The sequence below is a fragment of the Musca autumnalis genome, unplaced genomic scaffold, assembly GCF_047663935.1.
Source record: "Musca autumnalis isolate F117 unplaced genomic scaffold, ASM4766393v1 scaffold_1, whole genome shotgun sequence".
NCBI classification, from domain to species: Eukaryota; Metazoa; Arthropoda; class Insecta; order Diptera; family Muscidae; genus Musca; species Musca autumnalis.
The window spans coordinates 83524515-83540704 of record NW_027411644.1 but is presented as its reverse complement, the minus strand read 5'-3'; the positions used below and the strand labels follow the sequence as shown (position 1 = coordinate 83540704).

The 16190-nt window shown below is 39.1% G+C and overlaps 1 protein-coding gene across 15 annotated transcripts in view; it reads right to left on the bottom strand.

Annotated features, from left to right (window-relative positions):
• The window catches only part of Itpr (Inositol 1,4,5,-trisphosphate receptor), a 153440-nt gene that overhangs the window by 112455 nt on the left and 24795 nt on the right, over window positions 1–16190 (bottom strand). For 3 of the 15 annotated variants that reach the window (XM_073983228.1, XM_073983252.1, XM_073983236.1), the window contains exon 1: window positions 10583–14436. The exons of the other annotated variants lie outside the window; for them this stretch is intronic. The gene's annotated coding sequence lies outside the window, so the exon portion shown is untranslated. Of the gene's footprint in view, window positions 1–10582; window positions 14437–16190 lie in introns of those variants that run through there. 15 annotated transcript variants of the gene reach the window in all.

The window sequence follows — 16190 nt, the reverse complement described above, 5'->3', positions numbered from 1 at the left end:
CTGGAAAACATGAAAATATTTCCCAATTTTTTTGATGACAAATTTTTCCTTCTTTTTTCGAGTTGATACATGGAAGAAATATAAAACTTGGTTATAGGTGAAAAGTATCAAAGGACGAAAATTTCTACACAAAATTTCACTATGAGTTTCAAAATAAACCATATATCTATGGGTACTATTTCCTTAAAAAATTATATTACAAATTTATATATACATATTAGGATGAAATTATATGTTTTAATTTTGGACTGTTAATTTTACATAATTCCATACTGGATCAAAATCTAGCAAAATCCTTTACTTTTTGGGAATATTGTTAAAGAAAGAAATGTTCCAAAAGAAATTTCATTGTGAGTCTCTGAATAAAAGAAATCTGCAACCATAACGTATAACATTCTTAGCAGCCCTTGTTTTTGGTGTGGGGTTTTGGGCCGTATTTTACAATTTTTAAACAGATTGTCGTTGTAATTAAAAAATATAAATATCTTGTTGATGGTTTTTATACCCTCAGCCTTTAGGCTAAAGAGGGTATTTACACTTTGATACGACCAAAAATGTGCCTCATCGAAATAATGGTTTTAGACCCCAAGTATTTTTGTACGATATCCGTTTCAGACAATTTTGAGTAGATCTAGCAATGTCCGTCCGTCTGTCTGTCTGTCCGTCTGTCTGTCTGGCTTGCTGGTGCGCACGATAACTCTTGAACGGATTAATCGATTCGGTTCAAATTTTGGGTATCGAAATATTTTGTCCAGATTCGATTTAAGTTCGAAGATGGGCCATATAGGTCCACTCCTTCAGGTACCTCCCCCACAAATGTTCAAAAATTGTCGCAAAACTTGTGCGCACGATAACTCTTGTAGGGAATAACCGATTTGGTCCATACTTTGCACATCGTGTAATTTTTACCAAACTTAGATGATGTTCCAATATGGACTCAATCGGTCCACTCCTTCGGGTACCTCCCACACAAAATTTCGGAAAAGTTCGGTTTAGGACCTGGTCTCGAATCTCTTTGATTTTTGTTTACGCAAGTTGTATTCGCTGTCCTTTATACGACGCTGTAAGTTTCATTAAGGGCAAGTCCATACTTCCTGAGAAAATAGCCTGAAAGTTACAAAAAACCCTATGACACTGTGTGTAGTGGTTGGAGCGCAAGATAACTCTCGAACGGATCTGCCGATTCGGTCCAAAATTTGGCTTTCGTAATATTTTGTCCAAACTTAGTTCAAGTTCAAAGATGGATTATATCGGTCCACTCCTTCCGGTACCTCCCCCACAAAAGTTCGAAAATGTTCGGAAAATTTGTGCGAACGATAACTCTTGAAGGAAGTAAACGATTTGGTCCATACTTTGCACATTATGAAATTTCTACCAGACTTAGATGAGGTTCCAATATGGACTCAATCGGAAAACTCCTTCGAGTACCTCCCACACAAAATTTCGGAAAAGTTCAGTTTAGGACCTGCTCTCGAATCGCCTTGGTTTTTGTTGTAACCTCTTGTATTCACTGTCCCCTATACGAAGGTACAAGTTTCCTCAGGCGCAAGTCCGTACTTCCTGAAAAAATAGCCTGAAAGTTGAAAAACAAACCCTATGACACCATGTTCATGGGTGGAAGCGCAAGATAATTCTCGAACGGAAATTCCGATTCCGGCCAAAATTTGGCCTTCGTAATATTGTTTCCAAACTAAGTTTAAGTTCGTAGATAAGCCATATCGGTCCACTCCTTCAGGTACCTACCCCACAAAAGTTCAAAAATATTCGGAAAAATTGTGCGCACGATAACTCTTAATGGGAGTGACCGATTTGGTCCATACTTTACACATTCTCATAATATCTACCAGATATAGATAAGGTTCGAATATGGACTATATTTGTCCACTCGATCCCGTACCTCCCACAAAAAATTTTGGATAAGTTCACTTTAAGACCTGCTATTGAATCACTTTGATTTTTGTTGAAGCAACTTACATTAACTGCCACAATTACGATGGTAAAAGTTGTTTCAGGGGCAAGTCCATACTTCTTGAGAAAACAGCCCGAAGGGTGTAAAAATCCCCTAGGGCACCCCATGGTCTATGGACCGTCCTTTAAGTACCTTTTCCGCAATATTTTTGAACTTAATCCTAATCAACATTTTTGTCGGTTCATACGACCAAAATTTTGAAACCCCCTAAATACATAAGTTTTTTGTGAAAAAAGTGTTTTAATTTGCACAGGCTGAGGGTATATCTCTGTCGGCAAAGCCGACTGATACTTTTTAACTTGTTGGTTATAAATTCATACAGATGATGTTGTGTGTTCAATTTAAATAGCTTTAAAAACATTTGTGGTGAATATATATTTGAAAAATATAGAAAAACCAGATCGGACCTGCCAAAATTGCGTATTTTTAATACTTTTAACTTAAATTGCGTATTAAGGATAAGCCATTGGTTGCTTATATTGTATGTGAAAATACACTAAAGGTCTACGGCTATGGTCCAGTGAAAATATTGGTGTCATATGGGCTCTCACATGTACAATTTGGTGTGGTCCAAAAAACTACAATGATGGGACTCACTCCTACTTTGGTGGCATTTACGTAATTAACTATAGCAATTGTTCCTAAGCAAAGTTCCAAGATATCATAATTCGAATATTTCGAAGAAATTAAAAATGGGCGGAACTTGCCCCGCCTATTTTGGTTACTTTCTGACGTAAACTTTAAAAACGCCGATACACCTGTCTCATATTTTTAGCTCTACTTTCATAATCTACTCGACTTTCCTTGTCATTTTTTTTTTTTGTTGTCGCACAGTGTACTTAAGTCTTTGCAAATCTGCCAAATAAATGCTGTCCCATTTGCAATCGTCACGTCAATGTCGCTTACACCAGAAGGGCCATCAAAGGTATACAGATCCGATGGTTCATTCAAAGTCACAAAACCGCTCGCTAACACAGACTCGCTCAGCAACTCTCCTCTTGCGCTGTTCTGATGGCCAGACGTCATCTTAGAGAACCACAAAGAAGAGGTTGCATTTGCATCTAAGCCTAGAATTAGCCGCCAAATATTCGCAAGAAAAGGCTCCAATGGTAAGTTATATCTACAATAGATGATAGTCATTAACACCCTTTCCTCCACCCCTTCAACGCACAAACAATCTCCCCATTGACTACTTGAAACAAGTCTCGCATAGCCATCAGTAGGAGCTATCCATAAATAACTTTTCCTCTGTTACTGATGAAAAACTGTTGGACTTGAGTGGGTATGATTGTAAGCCTAAGATTCCTCTATAATCGGTATAAATTCAGCAATTTCTTTGCCTTATAACTTCCTATTAGAAGAATGTTGAGATCCCTCCAACATTGATAAAAAAGAAATGAAAGAATGCATATGTCGTATAAATTCCAAACAATTTTATTGAATACCATCAACAAACTTCCGATTCTATTCAAATTTACCCCCAGTTTTTGTAACTTATTTTTGTTCGTTCGTTTATATTCGTAATAATTTAGGCATTCATAGCTCAGCCCCCAGATGACATACACATCTAATTTTTCGTATACCCGTTCCATATATCGTTAAGGATTCCACATTTAAAAATCAGCGCACTACATTTGCGCTAAAACGAGTAAATCGATCTACAAAATTTGACAATTCGTGTGAGAAGAATAAAATTTTTTACAAAAACTGGGGGTTAATTTCAACAACACTTTGGAACCATATTTACACATCGTTTCTTTTTTAATGACAAACAGGAATTTCATCTTAACATCTTCTCCCACACGCACATGTTATGTTTCGACATAATTTCCGCCATAAACTTTATGTGAGTGACAACTTCACAAGGAGACACTTGCTGCACACAGACACACACAAACACACTCACCCATAATGTGTGTGTATCTGGGTTTATTTATTCAAAAGTCACACATTTTTCCATTTGATTTGACCCACATGTCGGTATCTTTCACACTTCATAGCCAATAAATAGCAACAAAAGACAAACAACCATCTCCTGCTCTCACTCCCTCTCTTGGCCTCTCTTTCTCTAAAAACACTCACTTGGTAGACATTGACTGCACCGCTTTGCGATGCGAAAAAATAACAAATATTTGCCACATGGAAAAGCATTGATTTCCCATTGACTTGACTTGTGGGGGCTACAGCTAATGTTCCCACATGGAAGACAACCAAAATAACAACAACAACTAAAGTAGAGTAAAAAATAAAATAAACAAAAAGCCAAGAACAACCAGCACCACTAATAATAAATTTAACATTTGAACTTTTTGCTCTCTCCAGACAACGGATATTATTTGCTGAACTAACTAACCGTGAGTGGGGAGTAGGAAGATATTCACATAGAAAAGAGAGGGAGAGAGAGGTATAAACTTGTTGTTATGCAAAATCAAATAATTTAATATTAATCAATTTTATTGGCCATTGATTACCACAAATAGTTCGTTCATTTGTGGCATTTTCCCAGCACTTCGTGGCACACCAAGGTCAATGGGAGTTCTGATGATGAAATAACAACAAAAACATGTTTATGTTTAAAGTGTAGAAAAGGGAGGAGGAGAAACTATGTGAAAATGCGGGGCAATTAAGGCCATATGTTTTTGTAGCCAGTGACCCCATGGTGATTTCAAATAAATATTCAAACTGAAAAAAGTGATTTATATTTTCTACAAAATTTCTCTGGCGATTTTTTTGGTACAATTGTACACTAGGGCGTATGACTACCGACACAATTTATACGCCACCGTCGAATACGGGTTGGGTGTCTTGAAATCAATCACAATCTGCTTAGATTTGAGGTAGAGTGTGAGCTGTGTCCGCGAACAAAGTCATTTTGGAAGTTACATCCGTTGGAATTATTTCCGTGCACCGCTCCGACAGCTTTAAACTAAATTCTATTAACAAGCCCGGTTGAAAAAGGGAGTAGGGATTATCGCAAGCCAATGAGGTTAATCGACTACTCCACAATATATCTAGGGGATGTGTGACATATATTATCAGGTAGTGGTCTCCTACCCTAAAAGAGATCCTCAACACCGGCTGTACCGGTGTTTTTTCAAGGATTGCAGTGGGGTACCAACTGTATTTGAAAGGAGTCTCGTTGATACCTGAGGGATTCAACGAGTATTAGGCTTAGTTGTCAAGTCCATTCCGTGGTAAGGAGGCTATGCTGCGGTAGACCTCAGTCCATGCATTTATCAGTATCTCATGGATATACGAACTTTCACAAATAAAACTGCCGAAAATAATCTTTTACTATCCCACACCATCACAAATAGGGACACTGACAACGAATTAACTACTGCCGCCACCACCCCAAGCTCTAATGCTGCAAAGAAACGAACTGTAGCCAAGGGCTATAGGGGACGACACTCCGGAACTGGACCATATTAACGAAAGTCTAAGTAGACAGAGTTTGATACACCTCAATCTTTTTGGGGAGAGCATCCCGGATAACATTTGCTAGAATTTATCTCTGACAGAAGATGATAAAGCCATGGACACGACAATGATCCATTTCCCAATCGCAAGTCATGATACTGATACGCAAGCCGAGAGCAAAACTGCTTAAACGACTTGTCCCACTGGGCCAAACTTTGCAAATAGCGCTGGAGGAGGAAAGTCACGAAAACAAATTATCCTTCAATAAGACGGATGGGTCACTGACACCACAAAGTTACAAAAATGCCAAATCCAAGGAAGCATTCGACAAGAAAGCATATCAAAGGGCAAACATCCCAACACCATCGGTGTAAGCGAATTTCAGGTGATAAGATCTAACCACAAGTTCGTGAGGAAGTTCGAAAGGAACTATTCTCATACAACTAAGAGGGAAGTTCTCATCAGCGAAATTCCCATTTCAAGAACAGGAGCAGCCCTTATCGAGACCACTAAGTAGGTGGCAACTGGAGCAACTTCTTGTTCGAAAAAGGACAGCCTTCAAAAAGTCTGGGAAGAAGCCAAAAAAGTTGTCCATATCCTCCGTCAATGTTTCACTTCACTTTAGTATGATGGAAGTGAGTCAACAGATGAACAAAGAGAAACCATCTGACTCAAGTGCAAATGCGAGCAGGTTGAGCAATAATGGGTTTGTGGAAGTGCCAATTGCTTCAAAGGTCACCGATCTACAGTCGATCAATCCAAAATCACAACCTGTGGTGGTGAAGAAGATGAAGAACTGTCACAACCGGTCCATTTTCTTTCATCTTACGCTTCGGTGTAGAAGAAGGTGACCGCTACATTATGACCCTACCAACCATAAATACTACCCACCCTAATGTCTCATTACTGCAGTAGAAACAACACCATACTCATTACACATATCACTTGTATTACCTATTCCTGATTTGTACTACTTCACTAATAAGAATGTTGAGTTCAGTGTATTTACTGTTGACTCGGCTTACAAATATTTCTCATTCCCTCTATAAACCCAGAGGGATAAGATGTATGGTTTCAGTCGCTGAATTGGTTGAGGGCTGGCGTTAAACAAAGTACAAGATAAGACGTGTGGCAATGACAGCAGTCACTTGAACCGAATCTAACAACAGCCGTCGGCTCCTGCGATTTGTTCGCTTCTTGCGATTTGTTCGCTCCTCGCGATTCGTTCACTCCTTGTGATTTGTTCGCTACTCGAGATTCGTTCGATCCTTGCGACTCGTTCGCTCTGTTACCTAACCATTCCCGACTCTACTATTTAGAGAGTTGTACAACCGATCATCACACAGCCGAGTATCACCATTCACCCGAACGTCACCCAGTCGAAAACCAATCGTTCTGCCGACCCAAGTATCGCCAAGCCGGGATTGCCGATACAAGTGTTGCCGACGACTGTCTACGGTCCGACAGCATCCAATTACCAGACAGCACCCGATGGCTGACAACGAGCCGACGGCATCCGATTAGCCAGAGCCGAGCGACACAACCGACGATTGCCAACGAGCCACCAACAGCCGAGGCGAGCCGACAGCCATCCGAATAGCACTAAGCCGAGCCCCACACCGGATTATCACCGAGCCAACAGCACCGAAACGATCCCATCAACACGATCATCATTGAGCCAACCTACACTACACCTTTTTCCCATGTAATTCAAATCATTTTAGTTGTAATTCGTAAAATTAAAACGGACAAAACGGATTACAACTGGAATGTTTCGAAGTACATCTGAAAAAGATGTTTCGGGATTTTTCTCATCTATGAACATTGCTGTTTCAGAATTCACGAAAACGTCCCCTGTGTAAGCGTTTTTCATTGAAAGTTAGTTAAGGCGCACCCTTCATGATATTGTTTTCTAAAGGGGCGATACAGTCCGTGCATTGTCCCAATTTGAACTTCTATATCTCAAAAACGGTAAATCCTGTGAAAACATCATAAAGGTCAATCTTGTGTACAATTTTCACAGCTACAACATTTTCTTTATGCTCATTTACATAGGACTCGCGGTTTCCAAGCAAAATCGTGAAAACCTAAAGAACCGCTAAAAATGTGAACTTAAATCGCGATTTATTTGAAAATCCCTCCGGCGATTTTTTTTTTTGTTTCTTGATATTTCTCATCTATGAGCATTGTAGTTTCAGAATCTGCAAAAACTTCCCAGGTGTAAGCACCTTCCATTTAAAACTAGTTAAGGCGCACCGTGTAAAGCATTGAAGTACAACTAATCGTTTTCCTTACTTAAGGCTTGTGGGTCCTTAAGTCGACCCTGGCAGCGGCTGAGCTAACCTCAGCCTTTGATAAAACCACTCGTTATAGGTTAGTGAGAAGATCACTGCTGGAGAGACCAAAATCTCTTCAACAAGTCCATCTTCTCCGAAACCTTGTATGTCTGTGAACCCATGCTCGTCTAATACGAAGCAGGTTGACAATACTGCTCGACGGATTGTTCCAGATAACATTCGGCCAGCAATCATCGACAAGGCTGATCCACTGGACGCATCAGTGATTGTCTTTGTCTTAGTGACATCCTCATCTCGGACGTGGTTGACCAGAGGAATGTACAGATTGGCAAGACTGCTCTTTACAAGGGAGTCAAGGTGATTAGCTGTGAAAATAAGGAATCAGCAGATTTTCTTGCTTAGGCAGTTAAAGGCCCTGGCTCGCTTTGGGAAGGCAGCAAACTGGCAGTTGTACCTCTCAAAGAGATACCGCGTGGGATGGCGACTTCAGTATGAATCCCTCCGCATTCAATGGAAGTGGGACGAATATTGTTAGTAGAGGAACATAACGTCGGTCTTCAAATGGGAAAATTGAGAATTCTTTACGCCTTTAAGAAAAACGATGGTCATGTCATCAAATTTGCCACCGACATGTCTGGGAAGGACTATGTGAGAAGTCGATGGGGGAGGGATGCTCAACTTCGGGCTAGGAAGGTTATACTTCCCAATCCTTCCAAAGCACCAATAGCAATGAAGCAGGAAAAGCTTAGCTCTGTGCAGATAAATCTTCTGCTAAACTACTAAAAACCCTTCGATATCGACATCACTCTGTCCCAGGACCCTTCAAAATTGTGAAGAGGCAATAGCTTTCACTCTGTCGAAAAAGCTAACTACTTGGACAGGAATCCTTATAGCAAATCAGGTATAAAGATTCCTGTCCAATCACCTATCTTGTTGGAGTAAACAACTTTGTAAAGTAGCTAGAGGGAGTTAATGAAGCGGCTAAGTTTCGCAAGCTAGCTTCTAAGGACCTCAAATCAATAAATGGTATTAAGCGGAGCGACGGTTCCTAGACTAATTTTGAACTATAGATTCTCGTTCAGTTATCAGCGGTTCACTTTCCCGGTTGTGCAGATTTTGATGGTGTCCTGCTTTCAAGAAGTCACAACAAAACCCGAACTGTAGAGGATGAACAGCTGATAGACAGATTAACTAGCCTCTGGAGAGAGCATTCACCCATACAAATCTCCGGGACCAGATGGCATAATAAAGGCAATGCTTCAGAATGCAGCAGCGTCAGTACTAACGATCCCGACGAATATTATTAAGGTTTGCTTGCGTTTCTCACACATATGTACCTGGTCTATGGAAAGAGGTAAAGGTGACCTACATCGCCATGGGGGAGAACCCGAGTAACGATTTACCCAAAGACTATAGACCTCATTCTTTTATTCTTCTAAAGACGTTTGAAATTTTACAGGGTCTGGAGATTATGGCCCAAGTAGATCCCAAACAGATCTCAGCACGCCTACGACAAAAGCAAAACAGGGAACACCGTCCTACATGAGGTGGTTGGTGGTGGTCAAACTTCACCCTGGCGGTTTTACTCGATATAGAGGGGACCTTCAATAATGTGAGGCTTGGTTCATCCATACTGCTATCAGCAACACAGGAATTTCTTCTGTTCTTGTGAAATGGATTGATGAGATGCTCAACTAGATAAGATTCACATTTTTACCAGCTGGCAAACTGGGCCCATGACAATGGTCTTGGATTTAACCCAGAGAAGACGGAACTTGTGTTATTCGCAAGGAAACGCAAAATTCCCAAATTTTGGACATAGTTCCTTTGGCACTTTCTCAGGAAGCAAAATATGTCGGTACAATCCTGGACCACCGTCAGCCCAAGAGCTGTTCGAGGATTGTTTTGGAATTGTAATGGAAATTAGTCCTTGTGATTCTGATTAGAGCTACAAAGATTTTTGTAGTCTTTGCGGTCTCTCGATAATGATCCGAAAGCCAACTGATTCTTTTTACATTTTTGGTCTTATTTTGACCCACTTCCCATTGTTCCCACTTGTTGTTACCTTGTATTTGTAGTAATATCCTAACATCCTGTCTAACAAAACATACCACAGCTGACCTTAAAAATGCAGGTAGAGAGAGAACACGAAGTAGATTCATTAAAAATTCATGTCAAATATTGACCCAGTAAAAATATTACAACAAATAGACAAACAAGAAAATTTGCTCGTTACAGGAAGAACAACAAGAAGGTAAGCAAAAAACAGCAGCAACAACAACTACCACTACAGCATCACAGCCATTATACAGAGGCAGTAATAGAGGCAGACTGGCTGACTGCCAGTCTATCCAAAGAGAAAACGTTGAATTGAATTAAAGGAAGTGAAAGCCATTTCGCCAACCAACCTCCCTCCCCCCCAAAAAGGAAAACGCCGGGAAGAGGATATGAAAACGAAATGCTAATGCTTAACTTCCCTCTCCACATGAGTGAGTGGTGAGCAGCAGAGGTAATTGGAAGTTCATCAAGAGGAAGAACGAATGAGAAAATCTACTGTGATTAATAATCAATGAAGGTGATGGATGTTGTTGTTGTTGTTCTCGTTGTTCATAAGGAATGTAAGTGACATGGTGTGGAATTACAAGTTTAATGGAAAACGTTTTTTTTTTTGACAAATTATTAACAATGTTTTTGGCATGTCAAATTTTTCCCAGGTACACCAAAAATTTTCCAGGTGTTTCATAAACACTTTTTTTAAGTCAATATTTGAAATGAAAATTCATTATACCACAAGAATGGCAATGACGACAAGCAATACAGCAGCAACAACAAGAACAGCTAGCACAGCTTCCGCTGAATATATTTGGGGTGTATGATTATTATTTTTCCAGCTCACCTTGTGGGAATTCTGGGTAATCCAAAAAAGAAACCACCAAACAGATTTTTTTATTTTCTTTCTTTTTTGAAAATTTGAATATTTCAAAATGTTTCCTTTGATTTTTTTCCAATTTTTTAGATAAACATTTTTCTTTTGCAAAAATCACGTTTTATTTTTATTTAAGAGGTTGCGGTTTTCACATCATTTTTTTCACTCTTTTCCTCATCTTCTTATCATTTTTTTTTTGCTTTTGGCCAATTTATGAATTGTTTATTTAAACAAATTTTAAAATTTTATTATTTTTTTTCACCACCACCAAATATAAACTTTTGCTTCTTTTGATGACCCGAAATTCAATTGAAGAGGAGATGATTTGTTTTACCCGCCGCCGTTGTCGTATAACGCGTAATGTGGTATTGTGTTACGAACACAACCTCGTCGTAGCTGAAACTAACTGTAAATGCCATTCGGACAGGCAACTTTTCCTTAATGCCGAAACAAAGAACTTTTAAAAGTTCATTTTCCCCCAAAACAAAAGTGAAACTGAAAATTCAAATTCTTGGGAAAAACAACGGCTGAAAATGAGGAACTTTCAAAAGCTTTGTTTTGTTGTTCGATTGGAGTACGGAGAGCATTGTGTTGATGTTGTAGTGAGGGTTGTTTATATTGGCCAGTTAACATGACCGACCAGCTGTTTCAGTAATGACGTATTACTGTTACTTTCTTCACGTAGTTTGGAAACTCTTTGCTCTTGAATACTCTCACAAATGAGATGAGAGCTTTGACTTTCACTCTCATTTGTTTTCGTTACACTGCTCATGTTTGGCGGGCAAAGCAACAAACAAACAAGCAACAACAAATAGTTTCATTCATAAATTTTTCATAACAATTGGAATTGCGTTCTCCCAGCAAGGAAGGGGTAGAAGATATTGGGCGGACAGTCAACATAAGGGTTGACTAAAATATGGGTCGTTCCGAAAAATCTTTATAGATTTAAAAGTCAACACAAAGGAGGAAGGAGGGAACATAAATGGCAAGGGTATAAATAGTTCAACCTTTTCGGTGGGATATTTGGGCTAAAACCTTGAAAATACCAACAATCGGAAGGTACCGTTCTATGGGGGCTATATGAAAACGTGGACCTATACCGACAAATTTCTGGCGGAAAATTGTGTACTCCCACCGAAAACTAAGTACCTAATTTCAGCCATTCGGTTTGTTAATGAATCCTTTAAAATCCCGGAAATCAAGAAGGACCGTTCTATGGGGACCGATACGAAACAGTTTCTAATGGAAAATTAAAGACGCCCAATGAACTCTTAATGCCAATTTTCGGGAGATACCGTCTTATAATAATAATTGTTCCACAAACATCCCATAAGGGACAAGGGAGACTTCTCTCATATCAATGAGTGCAGCCCTCCCAATGATATGGGACCTACGGTTTATCGCCGAGTCCGAACGGCGTGTCTTAAGACACCACTTGTAGAGAAGTTTTACATGACTGAAAATACTCAGAAAATGTCGCCAACATTACTGAGGGGTATTTTGCCACCGTTGAAAATTTGGCCCGGCAAGGCGGTGACACGGCAAGTCTTAGCATAGCATTTGTAAATAAGTTTTACATGGCTGAAATACTCAGAATATTGTCAACATCACGCTGAGGTGTATTTTTGTCACCGTTGAAAATCTGATGTTGTCTGGCCTAATCAAGCCCTCCACCTCTTCCACTTGCCACCAAAAGATTGATACTCAAAAATATACCACTGCCAAGTTAGCCTCACAGGCCAACCATAGCCACAAGGTATCATTCGGATCTCATCTTGCGGTTAGCAGTGCTGAAAACAACACCAAACGATTGAGGGTTCCAGACGAAGTTTGAGTTGCGGTGATTGATAGAGCTGATCCTGATGGCAAAATTAGTGACAATCAATGGTTGCTTATCGGCGATCATGTGAGAGGCGTTGTGTTCGAGCAAGTGGAATCAAGGTTATCTGCTGTGAGAATAAGGAATCCTTGAATTTCCTTGTTAGCTCAGTAGACGGTCTTGGTGAACAATGGGTCGTCGTCGTCTCAGAATACGAGAATATTGTGGTAGACGCGGTGCAGAAACCCCAACTCAACAATAACAGCGGCTTACACCGTTGTAATGGTTACAAAGAACTGAGGGAGGATCGTACCAGAACTGTAGGTGGGAGACTATCCTTTCAGTTGCATCAGTCTGTTCGTTTGTGCCTGGCCCAATATTAGCCTCTTTTTGGAAGGTAATGATACACTGTTCTTAGAGGACTTTCATTCGGTTATAGGTAATGATGAGAGGGGTGTAGCGCTGGATAAGTAAATAGATAGCTCTAAGGTCCCACCTTTGTTTGGAACGTCTCTCTATACTTGTCTTGATCAGCTGGCCACCCGACTTCAACACCTATGAAGGTCACATCATCAATCATGGGAAAACTAATTTACGTAGTTTCAGAGAATTCCAGCCTCAGAGAACCGCCCTTAAGACATTTGAGTAGCAAAAAGGACTTTCCGGGATACATCACTGCTGCAGTCGTTCACCATATACCCGTTGGTCGAATACACGAAGTGATATCCCAATTTCCCAGCCGAAGCGCCGGGACTAGCAAATAAGCGTGGTGAGCTTCGTCGAGCCGACCCCAGTGACATGGTGATGGGAAGACTAATACCTACTATTTTATATATCTCTTCCTCAGAAATGTCTTCTATCAAAAGAAAACCTTAGAAGATCTCGTAAAGATCCCCTATCAATAGAAGACCTCATAAGGGTCTTCTATCAAAAGAAGGCATCAAAAAGGTCTTCTTTAATCTTCTATCACGAGAAGATCTCATAAGGGAATTTTATCAAAAGAAGAGCTCGTAAAGGTCCCCTATCAATAGAAGACCTCATAAGGGTCTTCTTTCAAAAGAAGGCCTCATAAAGGTCTTCTATCAAATGAAGATCTCATAAAGGTCTTCTATCAAAAGAAGACCTCGTAAGGGTCTTCTATCAAAAGAAAAGAGCTCGTAAAGGTTCGCTATCAATAGAAGACCTCATAAGGGTCTTCTATCAAAAAAAGCCTCAAAAGAAGAGCTCGTACACCTTCCCTATCAATAGAAGACCTCATAAGGGTCTTCTATCAAAAGAAGGCATCAAAAAGGTCTTCTATCAAAAGAGGACTTCATTAAGGTATTCTATCACGAGAAGACCTCATAAGGGTCTGCTATCAAAAAAGCCTCATAAAGGTCTTCTATCAAAAGAAGACGTCATTAGGGTCTTCTATCAAAAGAAGATATCGTAAAGGTTCCCTATCAATAGAAGACCTCATAAGGGTCTTCTATCAAAAGAATGCATCAAAAAGGTCTTCTATCAAAAGAGGACTTCATTAAGATATTCTATGACTAGAAGACCTCATAGGGGTATTTTATCAAAAGAAGAGCTCGTAAAGGTTCCCTATCAATAGAAGACCTGATAAGGGTCTTCTTTCAAAAGAAGGCCTCAGAAAGGTCTTCTACCAAAGAAGACCTCGTAAGCGTCTTCTATCAAAAGAAGGTTCCCTATCAATGGAAGACCCCATAAGGGTCTTCTATCAAAAAAGGCTTCATAAAGGTCTTTTATCAAAAGAAGACCTCATAAGGGTCTTCTATCAAAAGAAGATATCGTAAAGGTTCCCTATCAATAGAAGACCTCATAAGGGTCTTCTATCAAAAGAAGGCATCAAAAAGGTCTTCTATCAAAAGAGGACTTCATTAAGATATTCTATGACTAGAAGACCTCATAGGGGTATTTTATCAAAAGAAGAGCTCGTAAAGGTTCCCTATCAATAGAAGACCTGATAAGGGTCTTCTTTCAAAAGAAGGCCTCAGAAAGGTCTTCTACCAAAGAAGACCTCGTAAGCGTCTTCTATCAAAAGAAGGTTCCCTATCAATGGAAGACCTCATAAGGGTCTTCTATCAAAAAAAGGCCTCATAAAGGTCTTCTATCAAAAAAGGCTTCATAAAGGTCTTTTATCAAAAGAAGACCTCATAAGGGTCTTCTATCAAAATAAGAACTCGTAAAGGTTTCCTCTCAATAGAAGACCTCATAAGGGTCTTCTTTCAAAAGAAGACCTCATAAGCCTATTCTATCTATTTTTTAAATTAGGGACCTGTTCATAATATATTCAGGTTCACTACTCATATTATAGGTTTTTGTACAGTCATAGGATGAGGGCATTTAGCTGTCAGCGAATATATTTCTGACAAAACGATCAGAATGATAACGAGGTATCTTTTAAATTTGTGTTCATGTTCCAACTGTGTTAGAATTTTCTAAACAAATTTTTCCTTTGACCAATCCAAAACTAAATGACAAATTCCAAATATCTGATTCAAAATGTTTACCTCAGCGTATACGCAACACTCGTCCAACAAATATGAATTATTATGTATACGCTTTAAAGTAGAACAATTTTTATATACTCTCTTCTATCTGTTTATTTTAAAACAATTTAACAAAACATTCGCTTCCCACAAAGATACTTAATTAAAATATTTCTTTTCCAATCTTTAAACTCCCTTCAATTGGCTAAACGGATTCCATAGCTGACAAATTGAGGCAATTATCATTAACACTAACTTTACACACGGCTAATTACAAACTAAGAAAAACAAATTAACATTTGTTCCGCACTAAAGTATATACAGTACATAGAAACACATCTATCTGTACATACAAATGGGTAGCACTACAAAGTGTGCAGCACTAACATGAGGGGGGAAAACTACACATTTATGACAAAATTAACACTTCAATTATCGTTGAAAAAACATTGGGCGCCACACAACATTCCAGTGAGTGTGGGGTTGGTGGGGCTGAGTATTCAAACACCAAATAAACAACAAAAATAAAACACAATGCATACCTACATCTACATGCACAAACAAATATGACTCTGAACCGCGGCGGCCCACTGACAGTTGTTTTCATTTTTTCAGCTTTATGTGTTAGTGTGTTAGTGATACCCTCCATAATATGACCACTACTTGCATACAGCTCTTGTATAGCAAAACAACAACAAAAATGAATCTCTGCACATTCAACAGCTGATTTACAAATAATTGTGGTGTACGCGAAAATGTTAAAACAAACGGAAAACAAAACCAACCCAACAAGAAACAGCTGTTTACGATGGCATGGAGCCAACAAAACCAATGATAATAGGCGGCTATAAAATTACATGGCGAGAATAAAAGTAAACAAAGCAAAGGGGAAGCTAAGCAAAGATTGAAGAAATACAGCAACATAAACAGAGATGCAGAGAGAACAAGAGAGAGAGAGGAAAAATGAATGAGATTGTAGTTTAATTTCAAGCTCCAAATCAAACAGTAAAAAAGATATTTAACAAATGGAATGTAAACAATGAGAGATAGAGAATGAAAGAGGGTATATTGTTAGAATTCCAAACAGAACAGTGGAGCTTTTAACTCTCTACGAAATACATTTTAGTTGGCGAAAATTTTCTGTTTACTGGGGAGAAGAATAATGTTAACTTCTTAGTTACAAAAAAAAATCGCTGTAATTGAAGATATAAAAACTAATTACAGTTATAGGTATATAATAAAAAATATCAAATGTAAAATATAAAAT